Source organism: Cervus canadensis, chromosome 15, assembly GCF_019320065.1.
Source record: "Cervus canadensis isolate Bull #8, Minnesota chromosome 15, ASM1932006v1, whole genome shotgun sequence".
Lineage (NCBI taxonomy): Eukaryota > Metazoa > Chordata > Mammalia > Artiodactyla > Cervidae > Cervus > Cervus canadensis.
In genome coordinates this window covers 23,510,470-23,534,360 of record NC_057400.1, presented here as the reverse complement: position 1 = coordinate 23,534,360, position 23,891 = coordinate 23,510,470, and positions in this window count along the sequence as shown.

The following is a 23,891-nucleotide window of genomic DNA, read 5'->3' as shown; positions in this document are numbered from 1 at the left end:
ATAAATAAGGCTGAGCACTGAAGAACTGATGGTTTTGAACTGTGGTGTTGGAGAAGACTCTTGAGAGTCCCTTGGACTGCAAGGAGATCAAACCAGTCAATCTTAAAGGAAATCAGTCTTGAATATTTATTGGAAGAATTTACGTTGAAGCTGAAACTCCAATACTTTGGCTACCTGGTGTGAAGAACTGACTAATTGGGAAAAGACCCTGATGAAGGGAAAGATTGAAGGAAGGAGGGGAACGGGACAACAGTGGATGAGATGGTTGGATGGCATCACCAACTTGATGGACATGAGTTTGAGCAAGATCTGGGAACTGGTGATGGGGGAAGCCTGGTGAGCTGCAGTCCATGGGATCGCAAAGAGTCAGACACAACTGAGCAACTGAACTGAACTGAATTGAATATAAAACTTGTTTTTTTTTCTCAGATTCAGTGTCTATAACATTTCAAATCATTGTTTTAAAAACAAGAGAACTAAATCAATATTATGCAATTTAAAAGGAACAAGTGCCACTTTCCACCTTTACTAGTTAGGATAAAACAATCAATCATGTAGGTAAAGACGGGGGAAAAATGATATGATAGCACCTTTGAATAGAAAATTTTTGTGTTTTTGCTGACTATGACAAGCTCAGCATGTGTCAACACTCTGATCATACCTCTGAAAATATTAGCATTGATATGGTAATACATTATGTTTATCAAAGACTCATGTCCAGATAAAGAAAATTGTCCATTGTGTTTTTCAAAGTCTCATGTCCAGAACTACTATGCAGTTCACACTTGGAATAATTTCTCTAACACTATATACTATAAATATTATAAAATAAATATTGACAGAACAGTATTCAGAACAGTGAGGTATCTGAAAACTCTGACACTTTAAGAAAGATGAAAGGGAGTGAGGGATTTTAGTCTGGAGATAAAAAGGTTTAGGTGAGCAACAGTAGATGCTTTTAAATATTTGAATAGCTATTCTCTTGGAGAAAAATTAGATTCTATGTATTTTATATATCTTTCAGATATATAAAACTTGTAAATGTTCATTAAAGTTTTAATGAAGCAATTGCTACTTCTTATAAGGAAAATTCTTTGTATAATGAATGATCTGCAATGATAGATTAGACAGACATCTTTATTTGAAACATTTGAGTAGCACCTAATTCATTGTCTGTAGGGAATGGTTGGTTAACACATGGGTTTAACAGTGGAGTTTCCATAATTCTGAGAGGGAATTTTTTGAAAAAAATAAAAATGAAATTGAAAGAATTATCATTTGCTGAAATTACTTGAGTGACTGTCCAGTAATATTATATGAGGATGTGCAGGTTGTGGAGTATGGTTTTTACTGAAGAGTCTAAACAAATCTCAGATCTCTGCTTAATAGTCTCCATGAAAGATGTTACCTAATTTACTTAATTGCAACATTTTTGCAGAGCTTGGAAACTATAGATCAGAGTTAGCAGTGACTGTATCATTTTAGAAAGATATAGACATGAAGAAAAGGTAAAACAGGCATGAAAAGAAGGAGATAATAAGAGCAGTTTAGTCATAAGAATGGCTAAGGAAATAGAGATGAAGACCCCTCTCTCTGAGAATATAAAACAGACTAGGTTACTAGACCTTTAACTGGATCACCATGGTTGGTGTTAGACCTGATGTCCTAAATAGTTATTTAAATTTCAAATTTTATAGGAACAGTTGTACAGCTGTTAAAATAGTTTTCTTTGCTTCTCACCCTCCTGGATCACTTGATTCTAAGTCCTGCAGTGATCTATGTCTGTGTCTATTACTTGGAATTTAATATAGTTTATGTATACTTTTATCTACAAATGGTTTGAGATAAATGGAAGGGGATTATTAGCACAGGGTGTAAGAAAAGGAAATGGAAGAGCTTGGTTTTAAAGGATGTATGAAATTAATCGATTCTAAACAATTTTTAACTGCATCTCTCCCATCTAATGGTGGACTGATTTCTTTCTCAGCATACAATTTTGTTATAATTTGGTCTTCCATGATAATGTCTCCTTAACAGTATCCTTATTAATGTGGCTTGTGGACCACTTACATTGGAATCACAAATAATATTAGTTACATATACTTATTCCTAGACATAATACCACTGAATCAGATTCTACTGAATCAGAATCTGGTGGTAATTCCAAAGGGTCTTCATTTTAAGCAATTGCCCATGCAACTTTCATGCATACAAAATTTGAGAAACACTGTCTTATATAAAAAGACTGTGCTGACCAGTTACTATGAAGAAGTCTGCTTTCACCAAATAATGCCCTCAGACCTGGTAAAACCACCTCCTCACTTTGTTCCTTCAGATTAGTGGTAGGCATTGTAAGGGGTTCCTTTTGTTTTGTCTGGAGTCCTTTTGGTCTCCTGTTAGCTGGTTGTTATTGTTGTTTGAGTATTTCATTATTTGTCTAGCCAGTTCTTTGCATTTCAGTTCCTGTGGTTTATATATTCTAAGTGATTTCTTTTTTAGCCCCAGTTATGTCCTGGCACTATCTCTAGGATGGCCAGTATTCCTAGATATCATCAGCCTCTGATCTCGCCTTAGTCAAAGGAAACCTACTTGAATCAAAGGTCATTTGAAAGAAATATTATCATTTGTTAACTCTTACTTGTCAGGAAGTCCTGTATACTTTCAATGGCTAGTGGTGATAGATAGATAGATATAGATATATACAATCCAAATCTTAGCAGCTTTGAACAGAGGTAGATGTCATATTCTCCTATATTCAGTGTCTAGTCCTTTGAGACAATTATGTAAGTCATCATTAGTGTAAAAGTCTACTCTACAGCCATGGAATGACCTTGTTTGCTGAGAATATATTCATTTTTTTGAGAAAAAAATGAGAGTTTTTCATGTGCAGGCAATTAATTTACTGATAGAGATACAGAGATTAGTAAGACATGTTTCCTGTCCTTGACAACTGAATACTAATTGAAGGTATTAGGAAAGCAAACAATGGTAATGCAAATGAATATATGAATAAATTTACTGTTTTTTTTTTTTATTGCTTGGTGAATTCTATGGGAAAGGCATAAGAAATGAACAAGAGGAGGGAGCACTGTAGTTGGAGTGAGAAGGCAACATTGTTCATAATTTAGATTGTTAAGATAACATTATTTTTATATTTCATCACCTAGCAATCTTAAGAAGTAGATTATAATTTGTCAAAATTAGCTTTCAAGTTTCCTTTGTAGCTCACATGTCATTTCGTTGATATCTAAATGTTGAAGTGTGCTAAGTTTGAGTCTTAAACCCTCTCTCTTCTCCATCTGTACTTCTTTTATTAGCTTTTTTTCACTTTTCGTGGCTTTAAATATCATGTCACCACTGTGCTGACTCCTCTCAAATTAAATATCCAGTTCAGATATCTTCTCTACTCTGCATACTCACATATCCGACTGCCTAATTGATATTTACATTGGGTTGCATAACAGGCACTTAAACTTGATTCATCCAAAATTGAACTTCCGATGTCTCTCGTCTCTCAAACCACCATCTCATGGTGTAGTTCCTGTTTGATTAAATAATAACTCCATCTTTCTAGTTTCTCAGGCCTAAAACCTTCCATTTCTTTTGATTTCTTTTTTCTCTTATAGTCCATATCCAAACTCCTTTTTCCCCTAAAAATATATTCATATTTTGATCACTTCTCATCACTTTTATTCTCTTGAGGTTTCTTTTACCTTTTAAAAAAGTATTTTTTTTCCCTAAGATCTACCTCTATCTATCTACCTACCTTGCTACCCACCTACCTATGAAGTTGGGGCTGACTTCCTGTATGAGCAACCTCTGTAGTCTCGAAGAGTCCTAGGTTTTAAAGGACCTATGTTTAGTTTAGGATTCTGCTGTCACCATCTTGAAATTCTTCGTAATTTTTATATTTGAACTTATATTTTGTAAACGAAGTCCAATAGGAGAATGGAATGTGCACAGTAGTAGAGGAAATACATGACATGTGTATGTTTATCATTCCTTGTCCCTCTCATTCATAGTTGATACTCTGAAAGCACAGAATTCTGGGGTGTCCACAGTGCATGTAAGTTCAGCCAGACTCAAAGTGAAAGAGAAAGGTACTGTGTCTTTGACTGTGAGCAGCAGAGCCGACAGCCTTTACAGGCCACCCTTTTGTTTGAATCAAATTGTTTCCAACAATGAAAGAAAGCGGTGGTGTTCTATGAAGCATGCACAGCTAATGAACTCTAACATGTCTTTTCTTAGTCGTGTTCTTTGCTCTATTAGCAACTGCTTAAGAAAATGTGACAGTAAATGGGAAGGGTGGGAAAGAATTGCTGAAGGTAGAGAGTATTGAGTACATTTTGCTGTCATTTTTTTAGAAAAATGTCTTTCGATTGTGTGGTTGATGCTTCTTTCTTTCTTTCTTCCTTCTTTTCTTCTTCCTCCCTCCATTGTTTCTTTCCTTCCCTTCCTTCTTATTTCCTCTCCCTTCTTTCTTTTTTTGATAAGGTTCAAAAATAGGCTATTAAGGAAATAAAAATCTATCAAAAATCACAACTTTGTAAATCAGTGTTCACAAGCTCTTTTTTTTTTTTTGTAATAATGCTAAATTACTGACAAAATGTTTTTTGAAAACAAAACAAAAAAAATCTCAAAACCAGCACATACCAATGTTGCTGCTTATTTAAGGAATTGATGTTCCTCTGCTTTTGAGGCATTTCTTCCAGAGCTGTACAAAGTCATCTTTTTGTCTTGAATATTAAGAGGTATTTGTCTTGAATATTAAGAGGTAAAAGAAAAGTTGCACAGTTTAGTCTGCATCTTTTCACTGTTCTGACAAACAAAATGCATATGCACGTCTCAATTATGAAATGTAAAAAATACAATCTCTTGACATATGCCAAAGACAAATGTAGTCTAATCTCTATACATAGAGTGTTAAACTAAAACAAATCCAGTTTTACATAAAAGTTATTATTTACTTCAGAGATTAAGGATTGCAGATATTGAATTGTAGCCGCAAGTGAAAGAATACCTTGCAGTTACACATGACAGCTATTTTTTTTTTTCCTGACAATTGTAAGATTTTCCCTGATAGCATTACTTAGGAGGGGGCTTCACAGGTGACTGAGTGGTAAAGAATCTGCCTGCAGTGCAGGAGATGTGGATTCCATCCCAGAAGTTGGGAAGATCCCATAGAGGTATAAATAGCAACCCACACCAGTATTCTTGCTTGGAGAATCCCATGGACAGAGTAGATTGATGGGTTACAGTCCTTGGGATTGCAAAGAATTGGACATGACTGATCAGGCACACGTTATTTAGGAGATGTTGTTTGCCAGGATATATACCTGCATAATAAATAGAAAAAATATATATTTTTTGCTTCAGAAACCCCCTCCATAGAAATGATGTGGGCTATTCCATTCAAGCTGGTTATTAAAGAAGGTTTCAAAAATAATAATCAAGAACTCTAGCGGAAACAAAAGCATTTTTCTTTTAGCCACATGGGAAATGTGCAATAAACAAATTATGCTAGTCAATGAAATGTGAAACCAGAATATAATTAGTAGCATTATCATTTAAATTGTAACCTCATTGGGCATTTTACTGGAAATTTATCTTTTTAGCAGGAATAGCCAACATTTTCTGATTATACGTTATTAAATGTATCTATTGCACTTGGATGCTTATATTCATTAAATAGTTCACACAGTTTCTAATTTTTTATCTGTAAAAAGTTTCTGGAACTGGTTGCTTATATGTTTCATATTTGAGGTACCTAAAATCCATTTATTTCCCTTAGAAATCACATTTTATCACTGGTATTTTCTATTTATTGTTTTACCATAACTTCATGAATGGTATGGATTTTATTCATATGGATTTGTTTTAGGCTATTATTGTTGTGAAAATCTTGAGCTGTAACTTCAAAGATTAGATTTAAATCTTAACTTTGTAACTATTTTTGTATACTGGGAAAATTATTTAACTTCTCTACAACTCAGTTTTGTCACCTATAAAATAGGGACATTGAGTATATGATGCTTATCTTTTGAAATATCCTGCAGTTAAATTAATTAATTTTAAATACACACATACTTAGTTTTTTTAGTTTCTGTCCACATTAGCCTAGTATATATATATTACTGAGAAAAAATAAATCATAGATTTTCTTTATGATTTGGGTTAGGGTTATGCATTATGCTTCATTCTTAAGGCTTATTATAAAAAATGCTTTTTTTCTGACAAAGCTTAGTGTTGGGTAAATTTTCAATTCACTCAAATATATAATGCTTAAAAGAGTTTCACCATCAGGACCAAATGCTAGGGAAACATACTAAAAGAAGATTAATAAGTTTGATTTTAATTAGCTCTTAAAGAGGAGCTAATAAATTTAAGGACATTTTTATACTTGGGGAAATTGTCACCAATATTACCCTTAAACATCTGATGTGTCAATGTGGATTGTCTAGAGCTATTGTGTAGGCAAGGGTCATCAAGCCTCTTGCCTTAGTGACTGGTTGTAACATAGCCCACTGAGTCATACAGATTTCTACTTAGGGAACTTTAGACCATGATTTTACAGCTCACTAGATGAAAATTGTGCTGTTAATATCATAGTTCTATAAAATATATAAAGTGTTTTGCCTGTATATATAATATAATTTTGGTGTAAAATAAAGAGCAAAAGTATGTAAGATAATAAAAATGAACTGTAATTATAAAAATTAATATAGCAGCACTTTATTATGTTTCCTAATTGGAATAAAATATTAGATATGGTTTTATAGCCCACTGCCTCCATGTTGAAGGCATCTCCATGTTGAAGGCATAAAAGGCTTTATCAAAAGAAAATCAAAATCAATAAACATTATATGTCCCACATTGGGAAAATAGAAGCCACAGTAGTCGATGTTCTGACAACAAGCATTCCCCAAAACCAGAGTCACTTGTTAAGCAGTTATTTTCACTCAAGGTTTGCCCTGGTAGTGGAACTATGAGACAGTGGTGGGAAGCCATTACACAGGACTTTATGTCTAGTCAGCTGAAGCTACCATGATAAAATACAACAGACTGTGTGGTTTAAGCAACTGGTATTTATTTTCTTACAGTTCTGGAGGCTAGAATTCCAAGATAAAGGTGCCATCAGAATTGATTTCTTTTGAGTGGTCTCTTCTTCGCTTGTAGACAGCTGCCTACTCTCAGTGTCCTCAGATGGCCTTTCTTCTGTACACATGAGGAATGAAAGATTTCTGGCGGTGACTCTTATGAGGCCATATGTCCTATGGGATTAAGGTCCTACCCTTATGACTTTGTATAACCTTAGTTACATCATTAAAAGCCTCATCTCCAAATACAGTCATGGTAAGGGTTAGTGTTCCAGCGTGTGACTATCGGGGGTAAGGGGGTCACATTTCAGTTCATAACAGTATCCCAGTTAATTTAGCAGTGGTTTTAGACTCTCTGTAGAGAATCTGTGCTGCTAAGGGAAAAGAGTGTGCTTTAGTTAACAACAGGATTTAAGAGTTGGAGAAGATAGATCCTTCTGATTACATTACGTTGGCTTTACTTGAATCTACCTCAATCAGCTATCAGTTAGCCCTGGGTATTTATCCTGGAGAAAGAGGCCAATGTATTTCTAAAGACAAATGGAATTGTAATAGCTCCTGGGTCAAGTGACTCTGCTGTAAAACATGCACAGAAGAGCTCACAGGGGAAAGAGAAATTGTCTCTCTACCAGTTTGAAGTAGAACATCTCAGAAAGGCCTGAATAGGGCTGTCATTAGTGATGGCATCAGTGATTTATGTAGCAGTTCTCAAAAATCAGAGAATGCCCTGAGGAAGCATGGCAAAAAGAGTAGCTGCTCGAGGATAGCTATCGCCAGCAGTCTGGTACAGTAACATGTCTGTGGTTTGGCAGTAGGCTGGCCAGATCTACAGGACTGTGATCCAGATGCAGCACTATAGTCACCAACCCAGCAGCCTGCAGGCGATACCACCCCACTGAAAGGAATATAGATGTAAATTAGATTGATTCACAAGTCTAGTGTTGTCAAAAACCATGAAGGGTCTGAGATTTTATGTTATTTGTCAGTTAGGTTAAGTTGCCACAGTTTTGTGAGTGCTGGCAGATGATGTGAAACTCCTAGGTCAGAAACAAGGAATCGTATTACTGATGGCACAACAGTTATCATGAGCTTAATGGTCACTTTCATTCTATGCACACCCTAAATTCCACAGGGTTAAACAGGAGAGCCCATGTAGTGAGGTATAGGAAGTGGGTTTGCATCACAGCTGAATACTCCTGGCTTAGAAACCCTAATCTTTTCAGAAGAGTGTTAGTCAACCTGCCCAACTTTTGTCCTCATGGATATGTGCTCAGTCACTCAGTTGTGTCCAACTCTTTTGTGACCCCATGGACTACCTGCCAGGCTCCTCTGTCCATGGGATTTTGCATACAAGAATACTGGAGTGAGTTGCCATTTCCTATTCCAGGGGAATCTTCCCTACCCAGGGATTGAATCCATGTCTCTTGCATCGCCTGCATTGACAGCCAGATTCTTTACCACTGAGCCATCAGGGAAGCCCTTTGTCTTAGTGGGAGACGTATTTATCATCATGATCAGGAAAGAAATCTGCTTATCGTCTTAGAGGGAGACACTGTCTTTATCTTCCAAGGCCCTTTGTATACTAATATTCTTGATAAAATATTTGGGAGCACAGCTATTAATGCCTTTATTTAAAAGGCATGAAGATATGTTGGAAACCATGGAGAATTGCCTCCCAAAGGCATAACACCCTAGGGACTGGCTGGGTTATGTTTTGTGGGTGGGAGAGGCTGGGGATATTAGTGTGATATCATTTGTATCTATAAGCTTGAGATTGTTGTAACACTTATGAAGGCAGCCCTAAGAAGCAGTTTTAAAAGTTTTTTTTTTTTCCTTTTTGAGTTAACCCTATTTTTCTTCTCTTAATATAGAATCAGTTCTGAATATAAATAATGTCTAAATAGCAATCTGTGGAGCAAAGTGAGCAAATAAATTGATGATACAATATGTTCATTTATCCTTTGAAGAATTAATATGCCTAGTGACTAAAAAGAGATTAGGTAACCAGAAATTACAGTTTGAAAAGAAATTTCAATTAGGAGATGAATTTTCTATTGCTTAATCTTTTCTCTGTTTCTTGGTAATTGCTGGGCAGGGTCTTTGTTTAAAAGTACATCTGGAACTGGGACAGTGATAAGAAATACTCAAAATGTAGCCACAGGTTTTTGAAATGCCGAAGAGAGACAGCAAATCACTCTTTGAGAAATGGTTCTTCTCTTTGTGTTAAAAGAAAGTTAGAAAGGAACAAATGTAGGTTAGTGAAAAAAAAATTATGATTTGGTTCAAATAAATAAGTGAAAATGTTTCTTCTTGCTAATTATTATTCTAGTGAATTGATTCACTCAGTTTTAAGAGACTTGTGAATTATTTTGGAGAGGTGAGGAAGACAGGAGTTTAGGCATCCTTCAAGTGGGAAACAAGATAAAGAGGAGCTAGAATTCCTGCCTTTAGAGTAAATCTGGAAGTGAGGGCTATGTGGAAAGAGAACTTTTAAGAAAATTCTTTTAAGATTATGTAAGGAATGTGAAGAATAATATTGCACAACATCCATTTCTAAAAGTGAAATTTATGAGTTATAATTTATATGTAGTAAAATTTTCCTTTTTACATGTATGAATTTCTATGAATTTTGATAATTATTTATGGTCAAGTAAATATGATTACTATTGAACTGTGGTGTTGGAGAAGACTTGAGAGTCCCTTGGACTGCAAGGATATCCAACCTAAAGGAGATCATTTGAATTTGATTTGGGATATTATTTTTCAATTTTGTTGCTGTTTAGTCACTAACTCATGTACAACTCTTTAGGACCTCAAGGATTGTAGCATATCAGGCCTCCCTGTCCTTCATGAAATCCCAGAGTTTTCTCAAACTCATGTCCATTGAGTCGGTGATGTTATCCAACCGTCTCATCCTCTGTTGCCCCCTTCTCCTCCTGCTCTCAATGTTTCCCAGCATCAGGGTCTCCTCCAATTTTAAGATACCTTCAGTTGTATGTATCTAAAGGAAATTTTATATATAGTAAAATTTTCTTTTTTACATGTACAAATTTCTATGAATTTTGATAATTATTTATGGTCAGGTAAACATGATTACTTTTGAACTGTGGTGTTGGAGAAGATTCTTGAGAGTCCCTTGGACTGCAAAGAGTCCATCCTAAAGGGCATCAGTCCTGAGTGTTCATTGGAAGGACTGATGTTGAAGCTGAAACTCCAGTACTTTGGCCACCTGATACAAAGAGCTGACTCATTTGAAAAGACCCTGTTGTTGGGAAAGTTTGAAGGCAGGAGGAGAAGGGGACAACAGAGGATGAGATGGTTGGATGGCATCACTGACTCGATGGACATGAGTTTGGGTTAACTCTGGGAGTTGGTGATGGACAGGGAGGCCTGGTGTGCTGCGGTCCATGGGGTCACAGAGAGTTGGACACAACTGAGTGACTTAACTGAACTAAAACATGATTACAACCAAAGTGTCTGACAGTTCCTTCACTCCATAAATTTTCTTCATGCCCCTTTGTAGCTGTTCCTTTCTTCTGCTCCTGGCAACCACTGGTCTGTACTATCTCTGTAGACTTCTACTGAGCTTTGCCTATAATATAAATTGGATCATGCCATTTGAGTCTGGCTTCTGTTTCCTAATATTAGACACTTGAGGTTTATCTCTTTGGTTGTATATATTTATAGTTCATTACTTTTTATGTACCCTCTACTTTTTGGTTATTTTCTATTTCATGCTGCGGTTGCCCTCACCAGCTTCCCACCCTATCTCCCAGACCTAAAAAATAAAAAAAAAAAGAGTTTTATTAGCTTTTAAATTTGATTTTAGTCTTGTCATTTCTCTGCCTTGGAGAATCAGATATACTTTTTTCACATAGTTTTATGGTTATTGAAAACTAGAGTAAGCTGATACAGCATTCTGAAAGGTGATCAAAGCATTATTAGGAAGCGAATTCAGCAGTGAGAGGTGTAAGAAAATAACTGTTCATGTTACCTCCCTCAAACCATCTTTGAGAATTTTCAAAGGAGGACTCTAATTTCTGCAACCATATAGGATTCAGCTTGAGTTATTTTATGTAGACATTAAAGAAGAGACTAATTTCAGCAGCTAGAGAACATGGGGCTTCTCTGGCTATAGGTACAATGAAGGTTTTCTTAAAATTGGAGAAGACCCTGATGCTGGGAAACATTGAGAGCAGGAGAAGAAGTGGGCAACAGAGGATGAGATGGATAGCATCACCGACTCAATGGACATGAGTTTGAGAAAACTCTGGGATTTCATGAAGGACAGGGAAGCCTGATATGCTGCAATCCTTGAGGTCCTGAAGAGTTGTACCTGACTTAGCGACTAAACAGCAACAATAAAATTGAAAAATAATATCCCAAATCAAATCCAAAGCATTGGATTAATCTCTGTCCTGTGAAAAGAGATACAGAGAGAATGGCGTTGTCTAAATTTTACCTATTCTTTTGTTTAGTAGTAATATTAAAACATGGCCTTATGTTTCTAAGCAAACACAGTAGTAACTGATAGTTCTTCAAAATAAAATTCATTTCAGATTTGTCTTCAGATGTTCTTATAGAAAATTTATTCTCTTACTTATGAAATTTAATACAAGTAAAGAGAACACATACTAAGATTTATAGTAGAAAAAATTGAAAAATGTTAAGGAGAAATTTCTATCCAAGTAACTTTAAGAATTTTCCCATGTATCTCACAATTTTGAAATACCTTTAAATGAAGAACAATATATTGTACTAAAAGTCTTGGAAAGGACTAAGTAGTAGTCAAATTTGAGGAAACATTTTTCTTATTTTTGTTACATAACCTTATTTAACAAAAGTAGTTTCCTTAGGACATGAATAAGTGAATATGACTCACAATTCACACTTCAATGGTAGTTGAATATTGGAGAATGGACAAGAATAATTAATTAACCTGACATATATTGTGTAATAAAATGGAAGTCCTAATCCTGAAGTTTTAATTTTTTAAATGGGTTCTAAAAAAATTTAGGCCCTTGTTATAGAGTTGATGGTTTATAAATTGTTTGAAATGCATAAGATCTTTTCTATAATGACAAAGGATCCTATCACTGGAGAATACTTTATAAAAATAATATATTGTGAGGAGAAGGGGACGACAAAGGATGAGATGATTGGATGGCATCACCGACTCAGTGGACATGAGTTTGGGTAAACTCCTGGAGTTGGTGATGGACATGGAGGCCTGGCATGTTGCAGTTCATGGGGTCACAAAGAGTCGGACACGACTGAGTGACTGAACTGAACTGAACTGATAAGTGACTACCAGAAACAAATAATTTTTTAATCAATATGTGCCTTACAAAAATAAAATACACCAATTGCTCATGGTAACACTGATCATTTAAAGTTGTAAAGGGTCTTTGTTTTTATATTTGATTAAAAAATAAAAATACACTTACCAGATGTCACTCTTTTTTTTAAACCAGAATGGTATATTGATTTAAGTGCTTAATTTTTAAAGCACTTTTTCCCTCAGGAATTAGTCTTCTGTCAACTCCTCCACTGTACACAGTTGGAATTCATAGCATTCCACCTAAGAGGCTTAACTTTCATCTTTTATTCCATGGTCTTTAGCTGTAGAAAGCTGCAGCTTTCCCCGCCCCCCGCCCAATCATTTCCTTCCTAATAAGACTATCTTTCTGATACTGAATAAGTATTATATATCTACTGTATTTTCTCAGACTATTTTATGTTTTGCTATACTGGTTTTTTTTACAGATTATAAAACGTTGTTCCGTCACTAAATCATGTGATTCCTTAGACTGCAGCATGTCAGGGTCCTCTGTCCTTCACTGTCTCCCAGAGTTTGCTCAGATTCATGTCCATTGAGTTGGTGATTCTGTCCCCTTCTCCTTTTGCCTTCAATCTTTACCAGCATCAGGGTCTTTTCCAAAGTGTTGGTTCTTTGCATTAGGTGGCCAAAGTTACTAAGAACTTAAGCATCTGTCCTTCCAATAGAATTCCTTGGTCTTTAGCTGTAAGAAAAGCTGCAGGTTTTTTTTTTTCTTTTTCTTTTTTTTTTTCCTTTCCACCTCTTTCCAAATAAGAGTCTATCTTTCTAATATTGAGTAAGTATTATATTTCTACTGTATTTTCAGACTATTTTATGTTTTGCTACACTGGTTTTCTTTAAAGGTTATGAAAATACTCGTTAACAATGTGCAGTTCTAGATTTCACAAGATAGCCTTGACTCAGATTAGGTAGGGGATTGACTTTGAAATACTCTTTCCAAAGTAGGGATGCATTTTTCTTGATCCCACTATGCCCTTTCACCCAGATCCCAAATGACTATAATGAATTATTTGCTGGATTTTTATTTGTTTGTTTAGGTTTCAAAGAGTGGATAGAAGTGGAAGCAAGTTTCCAGTGGGGGGTCATGACTATGACCGTGTCAGTATTATCTTCTATCCATGTTTTTAAGCAGACATTGTTTGCCAGATACTCATTTTAAAAAGTTGATATTTTTTTTGCCCCAAGAAATACTTTGCCAAGAAGTTGCTGGACTTTTTTTATACATATCATTAATTTAATCTCTGAGCACTCCAATGATTATATTCAGTTTACAATGAATATACTAAACTGTAGATAGCTTAAATATCTTCCCCAAGGTTGTACAGTTAAGAAGTAGCAGATGATGGATCATCCATGTCAGTTGACTTTGAGCCTATATTCTTAAACACTGGGAAAAATAATTTCTCAGAACAAATATGAATAGTGGACATACATCACTTTCTTACAAGATTCATCATTTAGAAAGTAATAAAGACAAACAGACTAATATTTTAACAAAAATTCATTGCATAATCCTCTTTTTGTTTTGACCTTCTGCGTTTAATTCATTTAAAAAACCTCCTTATGATCTCAGTCACCAAGTCATGTTTTATTTTATTTTAAAAATTTGTCCATTCTTATAATTTAAAAATTGGGTAAGATAAAGGTTTCTTAATTGTGGACTAAACAAGTCCATGCTGCATACTATAGGAGGAAGGAAGTGGTAGAGAGATTATGCCTTTCTAACCAACCCAGATCCTTTGCTCAGTCCAGCTGGTAATCCTACTAATTAGCAAGATCTGTGAAAGTTAGACCAGATGTATATTTTGATTCGGTCATATGGGGCTAAATGATTTTATCCAAGACATTAAATTCTCAATTATATTATAGTTATATATTGTTATATATAATATATAATAGTTACATGTTAAAGTCTCAAATATATTATACCTTTTATAAAATGAGGCTAAAATATCTTGTCATACAGTTTTGTGAGACAATTACATTATTAGATGATACAGGAAAAGCTCCTTGAAGATATATTGATAGAAAACAAATTGTTATTATCTTCCCTACACTGTATTTCCTGTCCTATGTACTTCAAATGAGTCAGAAGCCTTCAGCATAACACATTCCATAGTTGTTACCCGTAGTAGCAAACCATGAACCAGGCTTTTTCTTCCCTAATTTCTGTAAATGCAGTAAAGGTTTTTGTCAGACTATCTTTTATTTATTGAATTTTTATAATTGAGTTTAATAACATAATTAGGATTACGTGTTGCCCAGTGTGCACTCTTGTGGGAACCGCCTTCAGTTTTGAATCTGGCCTTATGGAGGCCAAGTATAACTCTAACCCCAAAGTCAACTACTTAGGGCACCTCAGCCCCTGTATACATTGCCTATAAAAGAAACATTTAGATATCTCTCCCTTATTCCACTTGACTGTTGTATTTTAACACCTAAAAGAGAAAATAAAAGGCTCATCTTGATTTATTTTTTTTTTAAGTGTGCTTATTTATATGTGTAAAATCTTTGTATAGTTTCTCGGTGGCCTTTCAATGTGTTATTGTATACTTATAAAACTTATAGCCTACTGGTTTGATGTTTTATCATTTCAAGTGAAGTATGGAAAATTTACCTTCATTTAGATTCCTTTACCCTCCCTACTTTTAAAATATAGTAGCCCTTGGTGTTTCTTCTGCATGCACTGAGCACCGCATCATGTGGCATTCTAATTTATTCTTCATTCATCAAATATGTCATAAGAATCATGAGAAAAAAAGATAGTCTTTTGTATTTATACTTGTTTTCATCCATTTCAGTGTTCCTTCTTTTTTTCCCTCAAGTTCTGAAAGAACTTCTCTGATTATTTCCTTACTGTTTATAGTTTCCTTTAGTTATTTCTTAATGATAGAGTTTCTAGGGATAAATTATTTCAGTTTCCATTCATCTGAGACTATCTTTATCCTGAAGGATATTTTCATCAGATGTGAAATCTGGGGTTACTTTTGTTCAGCACTTGAAAAATGGTGTGCCACTATTTCCTGGCCTTTATGGTTTCAGATGAGAAATCCTCTGTCGTTCGAATTGGTGTTTCAAATAAGCAATGCATCATTTCTTTCTGCTGCTTTCAAGAATTTTTTCTTGTCTTTAGTTTTTAGAAGTTACATTATGATGTGTATTGTCATGGATTTCTTTGGACTTACTCTATTTGAGTTTTGCCCAAATGGCTACACACAGAGAAACAAATACACACTTGCATGTGTACTCAACAGATCTCCTTTAAAAGACTGGACACAGCTAGAAGATATTGAATTTTAAGACAGTTTGTATTTAATTTTCAATCTTTGAGTCCTACATTGAATGCTGTTGCTGCTTCTGTTTAGTCACTAAGGTGTGTCCAACTCTTTGCGACCTCATGGAGTGTAGCCCACCAGGCTCCTCTATCCATGGGATTTTCCAGGCAAGTATACTGGAGTGGGTTGCCATTTCTTTCTCCAGGGGATCTTCCTGACCCAGGTATAAAACCTGCCTCTCCTGAATTGGCAGGTGGATTTTTTTTTACCACTGAGTCATTGGAGAAGCCTATAATTAAATAAAGCCTAGTAAAATCATGGCTTATAAATGTAAACTAGTTCATGCTGAAAATAATAATTACATCTGTAATACTTCTAGATTAAAAATTACTCCTTTAGTGTATGAATAAGCTCTGATATCAGTTTTACAAATCAATTATAGAATAGTTAAGAAAATTAGTCTGTGACTATTTCGTTTGAGACTAATTTTCAATTATAAGACCTTAGAGAATTCCTTTATAATTACATTTTGGGGAAGGAATAGAAGTTTATTTTTTGAAATTGCTTTCAAAAGAAAATTGTAGCACATCTTTGTACATAGCTGGTTGAATTTTAAAGGCCATAAACCCCAGTGTACAAAATGAGAATTTTTTTAATATGTCTAATACAATTTTACTTAGTTTTTGTTTAGCACTTTCTCTATTGATGGAAAAATCATCTACTGGTTCTAAGGAATCTCATAGATTCTATATTTTAGAGGCAAATATTTAATCAGTTTTAGTAATTTCTGCCTCACGTTTTCCTTCTATTTTTGCCAGAGGGTAAAACTCAAGATCAGGTGACAAACGGCACACTCAAAGAAATAGAGTATGAAGATAAGATTATTTATAGAAGTATAGACAAGGTTGTTGTTCAGTTTCCAAGTCATGTACAACTCTGCGACTTCACGGACTACAGCACTCCAGGCCTCCCTGTCCCTCACCATCTCCAGAGTTTGCCCAAGTTCATGTTCACTGAAACAGAGATGCCATCCTACCATCTCATCCTCTGTCACCCTCTTCTTCTGCCTTCCATCTTTCACAGAATCTAGTTCTTTTCCGGTGAATCAGCCCTTTGCATCAGGTGGCCAAAGTATTGGAGCTTCAGCTTCAGCATCAGCCCTTCTAGTGAATACTCAGGACTGATTTCCTTTAGGGTGGACTGGTTTGTTCTCCTTGCAGTCCAAGGGGCTCTCAAGAGTCTTCTCCAATACCACAGTTGGAAAGCATCAAGTCTTTGGCCCTCTGCCTTCTTTATGATCCAACTCTCACATCCATACATGACTACTGGAAAGACCGTAGTTTTGACTAGACAGACCTTTGTTGGCAAAGTGATGTCTTTGCTTTTTAATACATTGTCTAGGTTTGTCATAGCTTTCCTTCCCAGAAGCAATCATCTGCTAATTTCATAGCTGCAGTCACCATCTTCAGTAATTTTTGAGCCCAAGAAGTGGAAATCTGTCACTGCTTCCACCTTTTCCCCTTCTGTTTGCCATGAAGTGATGGAACCAGATGGCATGATCTTAGGTTTTTTTTTTTTTTCCTCTTTCTTCTTCTTCTTCTTTTTTTAATATTGAGTTTTAAGCCCGTTTTTTTTTTTTTCTTTCTTTTTTTCTTTTGACTCTCCTCTTTCACACTCATCAAGAGGCTCTTTAGTTCCTCTTCACTTCCTGTCATTAGAGTGGTATCATCTGCATATCTGAGGTTATTGATATTTCTCCAGGCAATCTTGATTCCAGCTTGATTCTGGCATTTTGCATGCTGTGCTCTGCATATAAGTTAAATAAACAGGGTGACAGTGAGCAGCCTTGTCATACTCCTGTCTCAATTGTGAACCAGTCGGTTGTTCCATATAAGGTTCTAATTGTTGCTTCTTGACCCGCATACAGGTGTCTCAGGGGACAAGTATGATGATCTGGTATTCCCATCTCTTAAAGAGTTTTCCACAGTTTGTTATGAACCATACAGTCAAAGCCTTAGAAATAACAATAAGAGAAGACGAGTGACTGAGGGATTCTAAAGAGGTGGGCATAGTTACTATCCCTATACACAAAGAGGGAACAGGCGAGGCAACAAAGGAAGCCAGTGAAAATAGTCATAGGTTATAAAAGGAAGGCAGCCACTGCCACAGTTTGTCTTGGCAGGCAACAGATCGAGTGGGGTGAGGTACTGAGAGAGTAGGTGGGGCATATAAGTAAATACATTGACTGACTTCTCTCTATTATCTTTTTTCAATGCTTCTTATTGTTCAAAGCCAACCATGGTCCAGATGGCGACAGAATCTGCCAAAATGAGGCAGTCCTGTAAATAAACCTCTGAGTCTGAAACAAGGCAAAGGAAAATAGCTCTGTTGGGATAAATAAGGAATATCATTTAAGGGCTCAGACATTATTCTCAGATAGAGAGAAGATGTGCCATCTTTGTGTCACCAAGCATTTTCCTGACTTCTGCTGTGGTGTGTAATTCCCACTGAGTTTTAATCATGGACTTCTATTAGCTCAAGTTTTGGTTTCTGTGGGCTTTATCACTGTGAACATTTGGACTTTCTCCTCCCTCCCCATCCCAAATAAATAGGCTTTACTTGTCTGTTTGCTCTTCTTGAGTTGAAAGTGAAGGAAGATTACAATTCTTGTTATACTCTGAATGCAAGAAAGATTTAGAGGCAGTAGAAATCTCTTTCTGCCAATTCGAACCATGGCATTCATTCTTGAGACTCTCCTTACAAGCTCCAATATAAGAAGTGAAACATCAGTTCTTGTGCAGTTAGGTTCCTTTTGAACCACTGGTTCTTTGTTATCCTCTCCTAACATTAGTAGGCAGCCTGGGGACTGAAGACGGGTGGGGAAGGTTTTGAAGGCATTTGTGGCCTTAGATAGTTATCTAATTTTCTTAGTTTTCTTTCAGAGCTCTCTCATTTCAAACCATATATCTTTATCTAGTTTGGAACAAGAAATTACCCTTCTATCATTTTTTTATTTTACTTATTGTTTATGATATAAACTATGATTTGAATTTTAAAGAAAAAATATAAAACTGTGTAAAACATTAAAACTTCTTTCAAACAATCCAGCAATTCAAATACAAAGGTGCTTTGTTTTAAGACCATAGAATGAGCCATGAGTTTTTAAAATAATTTCTTTAAGAAATTTTGCAAGTTGCTTCACTTTTATTTGTATTCCTATCACCCAAATCCTACCTGCCAATGCAATAGATGCCACCAAGCTAATGGAAGAAGATCAAAGTGGGAAGAAAAAAATCATGGAAAGGAAACCAAATATATTATTTCCTATGCCAAGTATAGTTGAGCAAAGAAAGATATTTACTTTGGAAAGTTTTACATTTAGAAATGCAGAATGATATACACACTAGAATCCACAGTACCAGAAGTGCTGAATATTACATCTAATTTGCTAGAAAATAATTCTGTAATAATAGAAACAATTTGAGTACATTATCACTTTACTTATAAGCAGTATTGTACAATTAAAAATGAACTAATGGTAGTATCGGCATACATTTTCTCTGCCAACATTGAAAAAATATTCCTATACCACATAAATCTTATCAACACAATAGATTCAGTAGATGTGGAACACTACAAAAAAAATATATTTTCACATCTTGAGATCAACTCTACATTTTACTTTGTTTTAAAGTCAGTGTTCAGAAACCTACATTGAAAAATATATGTGGACTATTTGACTGACCATATGTCATAGAAACAAAAGCTACAGCTCTATTTGTGAAAACCGTTTCTGGAGAATTTAAACATTCTATTAAATTTTACCTTTCCCAGCAAGGTAAAGAAATAAGGACAGTCAGAGCATATTTACATTCTGGTGCCTATAGGAGCACAAGGAACACACTGTGTGTGGTGAACAGAGCCAGGTAGGGCAAAGGTTCCTATAATTACACTATTCACTTCTGTTCCTTGCTACAGTTCTTCTTCCTATAATCATTCAAAGTTAATGAGAAGTAAAAAGTGTCTCAAAAATTTAGTAGTTTGATTATCACTCTTTCAAATGCAATGCTCTTAACTTAACTATGTAATCCCCTAAAATATATTCACAATGGTTTGATTGCTATAAATATAAACTATTACAAATATTGTAGCTTAACTTTTAAATATTTAAACTGTGAATTATGAAATGTTGTAATAAACATTAGCTGTGAAAGAATTTACCAGTCTTGTGCCAATCATTAGCAACATGCAGCAAGGGGGTTCCTGTTGGATAGAAACTATTTTGGCTTTTTGCTGTCACTTCAGAATATAATACAGTCTCTTCTTTCAGATTTGATAGCTCTTATTGAAATGCAGTTCAGTGATTGCTTTTGGACAGTAATTAAGAGAAATTCTTGAGACTGGTGTACCAAATTATATTTATGTCAAACTTCAGTCTTCTTCAAAGCCAACCCACCAACCAACATTTAGTGCAAAACAAAGACAAAAGTAGCCTCTGCATATACAGTCAACTAGAATAATAAGAAAGTAAAGACAGCAATATAACAATATTTTCCAAATTGATTAGTAAAGGCAATGACATTCTTCAGCTAAGTGATTTTTAAAAATAGATTTCATACAGGTATAGATAATAGATATAGAAACTATTTTTTTTCTATAACTGTGTGTGTTTATTCAACCTCAAAGTGAAAATGGTAAATGTGTCAATGTGCCAGAAATTAGAGGTGGAAGAAGGGCATAGTTATTAAGGAGTATTGTGGTAATATTAATATGGTAACATTAAGGAGCTTTGTGCATGTGTGTGTGTGTGTGTGTGTGTGTGTGTGTGTGTGTGTGTGTAATGAGACAGTCTTTTTTTTTTTAATGTATTTTTAATTGGAGGATAATTGCTCTACAATGTTGTGCTGGTTTCTGCCATACAACAATGTAAATCAGCCATAATATACATATTCCTCTGCCTCTTGAACCTCTCTCCCACTCCACCCTCATCCAACCCACTTTAATGGCAGAAAATGAAGAGGAATTAAAGGCCTCTCTTGATGAAGGTGAATGAGGAGAGTGAAAAAGCTGGCTTAAAACACAGCATTCAAAAAACAAAGATTATGGCATCTCCTTCTATAACTTCATGGCAAATAGATAGGGAAAATGTGGAAACAGTGTCAGATTTCATTTTCATGGGCTCCAGTATCAATGAGGATGGTGACTGCCACCAAACAATTAAAAGAAACTTGCTCCTTGTAAGAATAGCTATGCCAAACCTAAGCAATGTATTAGAAAGCAGAGACATCACTTTGCTGACAAAGGTCCATATAGTCAAAGCTATGATTTTTCACGGATGTGAGAGTTAGACCATAAAGAAGGCTGAGTGCCGTAGGATTTATTCTTTCAAACTGTGGTGCTGGAGAAGACTCTTGAAGGTCTCTTGGACGGCAGGGAGATCAAACCAGTTAGCACTAAAGGAAATCAACCCTGAATATGCAGGGCTTCCCTGGTGGCTCAGATAGTTGAAGAATCCACCTGCAATATGGGAGACCTGGGGTTGATCCCGGGGTTGGGAAGATCCCCTGGAGGAGTGCATGGCAACCCACTCCAGTATTCTTGCCTGGAGAATCCCCATGGGCAGAGGAGCCTGACAGGCAACAGCCCTTGGGGTCACAAAGAGTTGGACACGACTGAGTAACTAAGCACTGAATATTCATTGGAAGGACTGATGCTGAAGCTGAAGCCCCAATATTTTGGCTACCTGATGGCAAGAGCCGACTCATTGAAAAAAGACCCTGATGCTGGGAAAGATTGAGGGCAAGAGAGAAGGGGGCGCCAGAGGATGAGTTGGTTGGATGGCATCACTGACTCAATGGACTTGAGTTTGAGCAAACTCAAGACATAGTGAAAAACAGGGAAGCCTGGTGTGCTGCAATTCAGGAGGTCACAATGAGTTGGACACAATTTACTGACTGAACAACAACGACAACTTGTATCTCCTTAGACATTTTAAAAAATGGCCAGGTATGACTTAAACATGTTTCCATAGTGACACATCTATGACTTTTGGTCTCAATTTTCTTTATCTCTCTATCCCAGGATATTTAATACATCTGCCAATGATCCTATATATCTATCTCTTGATGAATCTATGAATTTGTTTACACCAATATATGAATACCATGCATATCTGTATTCTCTCCATTTCCATCTGTAGATTTCCTTCCCATCTTTTCTGCTTATCTCAACTGTGTAATTCTCTCAGGCTTACAGTATAGAAAGAACTTTTTTTTTAAATGCTTGAGTAAGAAAGGAAGATGCCCAGTCTTAGGTATTTTGAGACTCACATTGACATAATTATATGGGTTTTACTATATGTTGCTCATCCTTGTAGACTGCGTAGATGCTTTGAGGGTGGGGCACAGAGCTGGATTTAGTGGACTCAAGTTTGGCCTTACTGTGCATTTCAAAATATCGTGAGTAGTTGTTAGCAAATTCCTGTCTCTGCTGTTGCTCATAGTCTGCCTTCATAAATTCATCCTTCTGGGGGCTTTTTTCTCAGGGCCACAGTTGGCCCTTCTTAAAACCAGGTTACTGTATGGTCTTCCTATTCATCAGACATCTCTGTGTCTATCTGGACTCCTATTGTACACCATGATAAAGTTTTCTCCTGAGGATTCTAAGTCCACACAGCTCAGAGTGGGTTCCATGATTCCCTGTTGGATGCTCAGAAGTTATTTTGCCCAAGGGACATTTAATACTGTTAATTAGCATGCAGTTAACTAGTCAGGCCATCATAAGATTTGAACAGGATAGAAAAAAAATCCAATCTGTGCTTTACACATAATTTTATAAGTGTAGATGATAGAGTAAATACAGAAACAGACTGAAGGCAGATGGATTGGCTGGATTGCTGCCATAATCCAGGTTAGAAATAATAATAGCCTGAGTTAAAGTGGGGGCAGGAGATTTAGCAGAGGAAGCCAACCTGAGATAAATTTTTTATTATCAAATATACATGGAGAATCAGGAAAGGAAAAATCTAAAATGCTTCCAGATCTCAGTTTGATTCATGTAAATCTGTTTTCTATTTCCTTCTTGTCACCAGAGAATTATGTTTTTTTAAGAGATGCAGTGGGTTTAGGGTACTATACAGTGATCAAGTTGACCTCATTAACCCAATGTACATTGGTAAGACCAAAAGAAATTATAGCTACACTAAGGGGATCGGCTTGGAGCCCTAAATAAAACGATGCAATGAAACTAAGTGAGTGTGATGCATTCTGCCTGTCCTTTCTACTGTGTTTGCTTCTTCAGGGGAACGTTAATTTGTGAGGAAATGCTAACACATATTATACTGAAATTATTTATTGGCAGTGCTTACTTATGTGCTCTCAATCTATAATGTAATGGGAGGAGAGAAAATGGTTGTGGAAGCAATGAAAACATACAGAATTTGTATGCAAGGCTCATATGGACTTTGCAAGCCAAGTAGATTTTCCATAGATATAAGAGTATTCCAAAACTATTTCAGTATAGGATGGTTTGGGCTTTCACAAATGAGTCAGTGTAAGTTTGCACAAGTGAAAAGAGTCTGATTTCTTCCCTGCAACTGTGCACTGAAGTAAGCAATTATGTCAGTTACCAAGTACAAAGGGCATAGAAATTTCAGACCTTCCATCTGTTCATGAAGTTGGTTGGTATTTGTACACTTATCTCCAGGTACCTGGTTGATGGTGGTGTAGCTAGTGTTCAGTTCTGTTTCTTAAAGAAAAAAGTTCTTTAAGTGCTAATGGTGACTACTGTTTGTAAAATTCTAGCATAATCTAACTTAAAAAAAAAATTCTTGTGCTTTCTCACATCAGAATATGAGAAGTACTTTTGCTCAGTGAATGGAAAATAATCGGTGTTTGGATTTTGATAATTACTCCTTCATTCTCATCTTGTGCTAATGGTAGACTCCATAATGCATTAAAACTACTTCAGTTTCTAAGATCATACCATAGCCTATTCTTCTCTCAGCTATGATTGGTTTACCAGGGAACTTGTTATTTTTCCTCTCTGTATGGTGACAGTTTGATTTAATCATTCCTAAAATGCAATTGTCAAGAGGTGAATCTGCAAAAGGTTTTGTAATATGCCCCGGAATTTGACCTTTTGGGACCAGGAGGTTGTTTTGTCATTCTTGCTGTTAGG